The sequence below is a fragment of the Rhipicephalus sanguineus genome, unplaced genomic scaffold (assembly GCF_013339695.2).
Source record: "Rhipicephalus sanguineus isolate Rsan-2018 unplaced genomic scaffold, BIME_Rsan_1.4 Seq1050, whole genome shotgun sequence".
In the NCBI taxonomy this organism is placed as follows: Eukaryota; Metazoa; Arthropoda; class Arachnida; order Ixodida; family Ixodidae; genus Rhipicephalus; species Rhipicephalus sanguineus.
In genome coordinates, this window is record NW_023614238.1 from 6347 (window position 1) to 15789 (window position 9443).

The following is a 9443-nucleotide window of genomic DNA, read 5'->3' on the forward strand; positions in this document are numbered from 1 at the left end:
ATCAGTTTATCACAATAGACAAGTTCGTCTTTCAGAGACTACAAGCAATAAACAATTTGTGTTGCAATGTACACATATCGTGTTTCAGTAGAATGCGTAAATATTTTACATATATCGCCCATGCACCGGCGATCGAAGAATTGCTGACGACCGCAGCAATGTTCATTATATTACCTGCCGTATAATAGAAGTAAGCATTTCCTTATTTTTAAAAGGCATGAGTCGATCACATATGCAAATATGAACAGATATGATCAAGTGACACTGCGAACACTCGCTCAGGGGCCCGTGTTGCCCATTTGTCCAGTAGAAATTAACGGAGGAGAGTGGGGATTACCCGCACGGCGTCGCGAAGGATTTTGGGGGGCGGAGAAGAACTGGAACTGTGGACAATGGGTGACGTACAGAAAAAAAGTTCGTTATTGTTGTGATAAAAATTAGGGACTGTTCTTATGCATGGTGCACTTACATATATGTCCAAAACAGGATGTTGTTGGTTGCAAAGATACGCGGACAAGCGTTTTTCCCAACCTCAAACTACTGTCTCTATCTCTCCTCGCTGTTGCAACGCTGGTCAGAAGCAGCCGACAACCAAAGTTCGATTTGGCCCAACGTCGCGTACATCCTTCTCCCGCCCCGCCTCCTCGTAATGTCGTCTCCACGCGACTCTCTTCCGTTCTCCACGGCGTCAACTCCTCTCTCCCTTCACTCCTTCCTTGTCCCATTCACCTCCTCTGTGTGCAACGTTGGGTGTCGCCTATCACACCCTACCCATTCCCTCCTCCTATCATAATCCCTACCTCTTTCTATCCACGGGAGAGGGCAGTAACTTGAAACAAAAAAGCGTTTCTTTTGACAAAACAAAATGTATAGTTGTATAACAAAATCGAACAGCCATAACACATTCCCAACATGCACACACGGGTTAAAAAAGCCATAAATACACTTTTTTTATGTACAGTGACAAATAAAAACAACAACATTGCTTTATTTTCTACGGAGCGCTGTTTGAAGAGAGGGTCAGCGCGCACCAAGGAGATATTTATATTTGTTTTGATTTATGCAGCGTCATTTCGCGTTTTTGCACTTGTGAAAACGTCGCACCTTTTACGTGCACCTCACAGTCAAAATAGCGCCTTCGTCTTCAAGTGAGCGCTCGTCACCCTCCACCTTTCCCGACGACTCGCCTAGGGAGCTTCTGACGAATTTCACTAGCAAATGGCTGTATAAGCCTGAGACGGCCGCTCGAACAATGAAATGGCCGTCACATGAGGTACGGAAGGTTCACAAACCAAAACTAAATTCGAAACGCGCGCCGAACCGGACTATTTCGCGGAGCAGTACATGTGCAGTAGCTCCGCCCCCGTAGCCTTCCCTTCATTGCCAAGAAAAGTTGTCCTTGGGGGCGCTTTAGCTGTTTGACGGGTGCACGGTGCGCGCGGTTTGTGTGTGTGTGTGCCATGCTGTGTTCTGCAATGCTTCGTTACCACGTTTATCGATTATGCACGTTGGTTACTTGATTCAATGTCAAGTGTACCTTCCAAGACGATCTAGGTCCTAGTCTCGTGACTGAAGGCGAGTGCGGACGTACAGCAGCCTTTTGACAAGACTGTCGCCGAGTGTACGGTACATTGTGGACTGTAAAGCTGAAGAGTGCACAGTGGATGCCTGATTTTGGTAAGTTCTAGAATATTTCTGAATTACACAGCTAGGTTACTTCATTACATGACGTCTTTTACGCAGGAACCGAGTGTGATCGTCTGGGCGGTGTGTTCACTCTGCGGGGATGATGGCCAGAGGAAGGATGATAGACAGGTATGTTTTACGCTATGCTCAATGCTTTCTGTGCACTTTATACGGTTGTATGAAGCACTCACCATGTGCGTTCACTACTTACAACTGCAACGGGTGGATGAAGGCGCGTTGCTTTGCGCGATACTCCGCTCGCTTCTGTAACGCAAGCGTTTCTTGTCATGGCGCTCTTCTTCCTTGGCTGTTTTTCGATTCCAAGAATGCCTGTCGCTCGGCCCGCCCGCTTCCCGCTGCTGCTTCTCTACTCGGGAACTGGTTGACCTTGGGGACGCCTGCGCGATCTATGTGTCGCAGGGAGGGCAACACTCGCCCTTTTGGGCGTAGGGGACCGGAGGGGGGAGATGAGGTAGGAGGGAAGGACTGAGAGCATGGCTCTTTCCCGGAGAGGGGACGGGTCGCGACCGACGAGAGAGAGAAAGTGGCCCGCTCTTGGCATTCCGCCGCTCAGAAGCGATCGTAAACCGAAGGAAGAATAATTTGCAAGATTTTTTGTATCCGAGTTGTGATTCTGTAAATAAACTTCTTAGCGTCGTCGAAAGTTATTGAAATCGACTACAGCTGTATACTGCATGAGATCATCGCCTGAAGCTACTTGTACGATGGCTTATCACTTCGGAAATAGAACTGCTTTAAACATAACGTTCATCGCCTAGCCTTCTCATGATGCAGGTACAAATGAAGTAACTTTTCAGGAAACTCAGTAATAATTGGCATGTAGTACGCGGGGAGGAAGATATAAAAACACGCTGCGGCTGCACATGCGCGCGCGGTGCTCTTCAGTGGCGTGTGTTTGTGGCTTTCTCCGCGACTACTGCACCGCGCTTGTTTTTGTTAGAAGTTAGTTGCACTATGGTTAGGATTTTAATCTGACTGTGCAAGGTCGTTGCTACGAGAAACGAACTTGCGTTGGGTGAACCCACTTGAAGATAATACAAGTCAGTGAATTACGTTATATTCTGGTACTAACACCATGTGTACAGTAATTTGAAAGAGCACAAGATGTATATAATTATCAATTCTAGACAAATATGCCAGTTGCGTTTGGCAAGGTGCCCTTTGTTGCAATATTTGTGTTTGAGAAAAATGATGTGAAATATTTTTCCCGTCGTTATATTGTTTCCTGAAGCATACTGGTTTATATTTATAGAAGTTGTTGTAATGGTTAAGCAGCACTGTTCCAAGAGCTTTTTATCCACTGTGCTGGGGTGGCAAAAGCACACCTCAATTATGTGCTTATCTAAAGTTCATGTTTCTTTTGTGAGCTTTTCTTAAGGCAGCATGAAACTGAAAAAGCGCTCTTATTTGCAGGTTGTGCGACTAAGACGTAGCATTCATTGTGAGAGTGCTACTTTAATTTTATGAAGTAATTATTATGGGAAACAAATCTAAATTCTCATATGTAACTATGTGTGCAGAAGTTTAGAGAAGGCTGACAAAAGTGGTTAACGGTTTTTTTTTATGGCTTGCAGCACTACAAATTCAAACCGATATTCCAGGCATTGATTGGCTTTAACACGACTAGAATTACTTTCCTAAACGGCTCAAATTCATCATATAATACAATATGTAAAGCTCGGCATTATGGAGTGTGCACATGGGCCACACATACTCTTATTTTATCAATTTATGCATTTTATATTGTGTAGCAGAGCTGATGTAATTTTCGTCATTTAAATGACCTATATCGTAATCTGCGTTCTCCAACCACGTAGTGTTTACTAAGTACATAAGTTTCTGAAAGTTCGGCTTGCAATGGCACCATTACAGTTGTCTGCCATGAGCCGTTGCTCAGGTTATACTTGTTCTTATAGCGCAATCTGAGTCCATCATTCAAGGCCCTTGCTGGTATATAAACATAGACTTGCCTGAATACATTGTATGTATTGTGTGTGAGCTGTAAGGTCTGTGTGGTGCGCCAACTCATGAATGTTTTCTGGTATCCTTAACATATGTACCCGGTGATCTCACCTGTTCGTGGAACTGAAGCAGACGACAGCTTGCAGACGAAGATGGGAGCGTTCTACCTGTGAGCCTGGTCGAGCTTATATTTTATGGTAGGCATTTGTTTCAATCTTTACAAAAAGCTTCGACATGTTGCGCCTGCTCATGAACCTATTGCAACTTTTTTGAGGGAATTCTAAGATCAAAGAAACAAGACCCTAGACGTAACTCCATTAATGTATACTTGATGCTGGACTTGACCTTCTGTGTTGTTTTCCTGTTTTCTTACAGGATTTGCTGAAAGTTTCTATTGGAAATGCGATATAAGATGCAATTTTGACTAACTCTAACTTCACAAAAGTGCTTTTTGTCAACTACCTGCACGGGGCCTTGGCAGTACATCTAAGTGTTCTAAGGTGCACGATGTGTTGGATAAAGTTTTCTTTGCAACTCTTATATATTTACTGCGATCTTTCGTGCAGGATACACATGCATGGATACACATACATGGATTCCCTACAAGGACCCTGCGCATCAAAAGCAATCTGTCATCAATATTAAGTAGACAGATTAAACGAAACGAAGATATGACAGGTGTACACCATATTTTTCTTTCATTTAACCTCTGCATGTTTCCCAGTCAATAAATGTTTTTATCCATTTTCTTTTGTTGAGAAATGTCTTTGTACAGCACAAGTGTCGTAGAAGGTGCATACATGCACTTTTGTATGATGCTTGGCTGCATGTGTATCAACCAGCAAACACATTGTCAGGCACAACTAATATGTGATTCCGTACTATCATCCGGACATATCATAAATCTTATCATGCACTGTAATAGTTCTGTTTCAGGAATGTTATGAATGTCATTGGCCACGAAGCACAAGCTTGGCCGAGGGTGATTGCAAACAGGATGTTTCATACTCACAAGAAAGTCACTCATAAGGACACATTAGAATGACGGTGGCCAATATGTTTTTGAATGACATTATGAGTACATTAAAACAATTCTGAAGAAATACATTAGAGAATCAAATGAGTGTTGATGTCAAAGGTCGTTTCATGCTCACTAGACTATCACATGTTAATACGCATTGGACTATCACATGTTAATCCGCATCAGACTATCACATGTTAATACGCATCAGAATGATCGGCCAATATGTTTTTGAATGGCATTTCAAATACATTACAAAATTCTAAAGGGACACATTAGAGCGTCAAATGACTGAAATGTCAGAAGTCATTAGACTTTCTTTTCGAACTCGTCTCACATTTTCATAAGGGTACCTGGAGACAGCTGCAAACTAACACTTATCATAATCCACTGCTATATCACCGAATATACCCCGAGATCTATAACACCAGCATCAGTAAGGTCTGCCAGACAGACACAGCTACGCTTAAGCATATGCTCTGGGAATGCGAGGCTAAAGCCAAACGTATTAATCCCGATGCTCTCTCGGCGAGGTGGGAAGCCGCTCTGCGCAGCTCCAAGCTCGCCGACCAACTCTGGGCAGTCCAGCAGGCCCGTGAAGCGGCGGAGAGGCAAGGCCTTGACACCCGACATGGGAGACCTGAGCCCGGGCCGTTAATCTGCCGGACAAACAATAAAGTTCTTCCATCCATCCATCCATTGCACTAGCCGCGCAAGGCTTGAAACAGCGGAAGTGGACGATTCTGAAGACTAATCTGGTTGCTTCTAGGTTGTTTCTAGTCCTTATGGGTAGGTGATGCAGGTTGTTTCTAGGTCGCTTCTAGGTCGTTGCAAGGCTTTATCTAAGTGATGCTAGGTTGTTTCTACGTTGATTCTCAGCGCAGAGAGGTTCGAGTGAAACCAGGGACGGTCACAGACACGACACAGATGTCTAAACTCCAGAGACAGAACCTCGCACTGAAACCAAGCGTTCGTACTTCTCATATATCTAAGGGCACGTCGTCGTTGGAGTAGGCCCATAGAGAAAGGCCCTCCATCGCTTTGGCATCTTCTCGCAGCCGCCGTCGGCTTTCCCGTTCCCTAATACTCTCGTTGTACGTACTCGGCCGTTGTACGTACTCGGCAGTAAGCCATTGCTTGGCCTTACTGTTGCCTTCTTCATTTTAGTAGAGCAGTGCTGAGTAGCGAGATTTACCCAATTTCTGCGGCACATACCCGTTCAATGACGCTGATAGTTTTTTGGTTCGCCGGGCAAGGAACGATTTGCTAAACAGCTTCGCTGTTAAAAACACACGATAAATCAGCGCGAGATGAAGCCTATAGCCATAAACCTTCTTCTTATCGTCCTCGTCTCGGTAGTTGCGCTGTGGTTCACCATGCACCACCGACTCGCCCAAATTTTCACGTTACATAGTTCCCAATCAGTAAAAAAATCACAGCATACCCACGAAGTGAATGATGATGAAGGAGCTTTCTCCAGAGGTTAAATCCGGTAAAGCGTGAATCCTCTGTACATCTGCTCCTAGAGCGGAGCACGCACCCTTGAATCAACGGAGAGCACAGTTGCGCCTCTAACTGGAGCACTGAGAACTAGCGTACACGGCAGGAGGGACGAGAGACAACCCCCCAGCCAGGCCTGCGCGGAGCGCGCAGCACAGTCACAGCAGGCGTGCGCAGGGTCCCCCTTCAGTGGGGGCGAAGGTGCATCGCGGCGCCCGCTCCCTATAGACCTCTACCAGCCTACGTCACTCACTCCCCGTGACGTCAGGTCACGTGACCTCTCGGCGCACGTGCAACCGCGGGTGGTTGGCAAAACATTGCCGCTGCCGGCTCAGCGTGGTACAGTCGCACGGTGTTTGGCGCACGTTTTTTTTTTTCTTTGGAACCTTTTTCTGAATCTTTCGGTTCCAAGATTATTTGTGGTATGTGTCAAAGAACATATAAATGTGTCGTGGACTGCGTGACGAAAAATTTGCCACGCTGCTGGCTGTTTAACTTGGAGAAGTGAACCCACGTGGTGGTTTGTGCGAGGAACAGCCGCATCGTCTTCGAAAATGTGCCGCGTTTACTGTGGCGTGTAGTGTGCGTTGAAAGGCAGCCACGATATCGGTTCACATTTGCGGACGTTGAAACTGACAATATTGTGTGTGGTGTGTGTTGTGTGAATAAAGATGCATCTTGTTTGCGAAAACATCGGCACGCGTTGTTTCTAACTGGGCAATTTGCAGTGACCGGTTGTCGACGGAACATCAGGATTGGACATTTTATTTGACGCGATGATCTGCGAGTGCGTACATCTCAGTGTTTGTGCTGCGTGCACAAAAAAAAAAACAAAAGAAAGTGCATGATGTCCGGACTGAAAGGTGAGACTACGCATGAGCTACCAGCGTGTTTTAGCATTGCGGAACATGCACGTACGGTTTACCACGGCGAATATCCAGAACCATACGCGTATCGCCTTTTATTGGCGATATACGTCATAATGGAAGCAGTGGAGATTCTTGTTTGTCATATTCTAGTTAGCTTACCTTTACGGCTCGAAATTTATGAAGTTTATATTTATACATTCCGAGTTTGTGTACCAAGTCTAAAGGAGAGGAGCAAGTATGGAAACACGTTGAAGGCATCAGATACAGCGACGTAACCGCGCAAGAGAATATTTATAATTAAATTATTGTGTTCAACATCTCTAAACTGCTCAGTAGATTATGAGGAACGCGGTAGGGGAAAACTTCGCTTTAATTTTCACGGGGATTTTTTAACCAAACGCAGGGTAATGCGTGTTTCCTTCGTTTTTTTTTTCTTTGATTCATCTCTGATCAGAATTTTGCGCCGTGAGTGAGAATCTAATCCGTGACCTCGCGCACAGAGCCGCCAATGCTGTACATCGTTTAAAACTGCAGTGCAGATTTCGCTACGGAAATTCATGCCATGCTAATCCATGACATACTAATATTTCTCCAAACACCAGTCGCCGTGAAAATGTACAACGTTCGCTTCCGAGGAGCATAAGATTTTTTTATGGCTGTCATCCACGACGTGCAAATCACATGTTGAACTAACAGAATCGTTCATTCCAGGCAGTAACTCTTCCTTCTCTAACAGCTGTGAGTTCAGAAAACAGCAATTTGCAAAAACTTCTATCGAAGTAAAGCAGACACACGCAGCGCTGCTATGCAGAGAGATCCCGCCGGCGGAACTTTCTTGCCAACCAGCACCTGCTCCGAAGGCGGGACTTGGGGGCGGGACACTGCCAGTGACGTCACACTGTTTGCAAACAGGGAGAGGTCTATTAAGACAATGTATGGGGCAGACATTTTGCTCCCCCCCCCCCCCTTCTTCTTAGGTGACTAACGGGGGCGCCAAATAACAGATAAACACACGCAGATCAATGCTCCGCGGTTCGCGATGATGTATGGGGCAGCCATTGCGCCCCCCTCTTCTTAGGTGACTAGCCGGGGCGCAAAATAACAAACACACGCGGATCAATGCTCCGCGATGCTAAGACAATGTATGGGGCAGACATTGCGAGTCCCTCTTAGGTGACTAGCGGGGGCGCAAAATAACGTATAAACACGCGCGGATCAATGCTCCACGGTTCGCGATGCTAAGACAATGTATGTGGCAGACATTGCGCCCCCCTCTTATTAGGTGACTAGCGGTGGCGAAAAATACCCGATGAACACACGCGGATCAATGTGCCGTGGTTCGCGAAGCTTTCACTTCCGACTCTTACTTTTGATTTGTACATGAGGCCTCGCCCAAACGGGCAAGGCCTCCCAAAAATTGGCCTACAGGCTCATTCGAGTGTCCTTCCCCACGGTAATCTTTAGTAAAAGGCGAAAGATTAGTGCGCTGCAGCTGAGGAAGGACCTGAGCGATTGACAAAACTTGGCCCTCATTGCGTTGTGTTTAAAAAGGACGCGGTTACTTGGCCAACGATATGCACAAGCAGTTTGTAGGTTTGGTCTTTAACCCTCAACATTTCTTTTCTTATAAAACACCTTACTGCTCTACACTGTAAACCACTTTACACCCGTATGGGTGTAACTTGGTGTCTATAACTCACACCCCTACACCCCAAAAAATAGGTGTACCAAGCAGGATTACACCTATACAATGGGTGTAATTTCAAACTTTCACCCAATGGGTGTGGTTGGGTGTAAAAGCATATTACACCCAAACGAGAAAAAGGGCGTTAGGGTGTTTATGCACAATTACACCCAAACACCCAGGCAAAAATTTCCATAATTCGAGTGGTTCCCCCCTCCCAGTTGGCTCCCATTGAAACGCTAGAAAGCTTACCCTTTAGCCAGTCCTTTCAAGGGCGCATGACCTATTATAGTGGCTCCTGCCACAGAAGGAAAATGCTGGCAGCAGCACTGATTTTATGGTGCATATGAAGCACGGCATATATGGCCCTTACATATACAGTGCAATCTTGACTGAATACAAAGTCATTACTTAAAATGTGTTGACACACATTGCAAGATGTTCACACAGTTATCCAATAGTACAAAATAAAGTCAAGCTTTAATAAACACAGAGCTCGCACATCCGAGACAAATTCTACGGTATTCAATGACCTTTCTCGAGTGTGCGGAACGGCATCGCGTATGCCGCCAAACAAGGAGCACAAATGACATGGAGGACAAATGACCAAGGCGTTTGTGTCAAAATATGAAGCAAGGGCGTTATTTCCACTTCATAATGAGGAATTCAATTTAACATGCTTCAATGTAACACAGGCGTA

At 45.5% G+C, this 9443-nt stretch overlaps 1 long non-coding RNA gene and 1 other non-coding gene across 2 annotated transcripts; one reads left to right on the forward strand and one right to left on the reverse strand.

Moving 5' to 3' along the window:
* Positions 1-946: 946 nt before the first annotated feature.
* On the forward strand, positions 947-4407 carry LOC125756493 (uncharacterized). The gene is made up of 4 exons (XR_007414548.1): positions 947-1677; positions 1744-1815; positions 3802-3866; positions 4236-4407. It is a non-coding gene; the product is annotated as an uncharacterized LOC125756493 (long non-coding RNA).
* Positions 4408-8445: 4038 nt separating this feature from the next.
* LOC119375973 (U5 spliceosomal RNA) lies at positions 8446-8571 on the reverse strand. The gene has a single exon (XR_005180473.1). It is a non-coding gene; the product is annotated as a U5 spliceosomal RNA (small nuclear RNA).
* Positions 8572-9443: the final 872 nt, after the last annotated feature.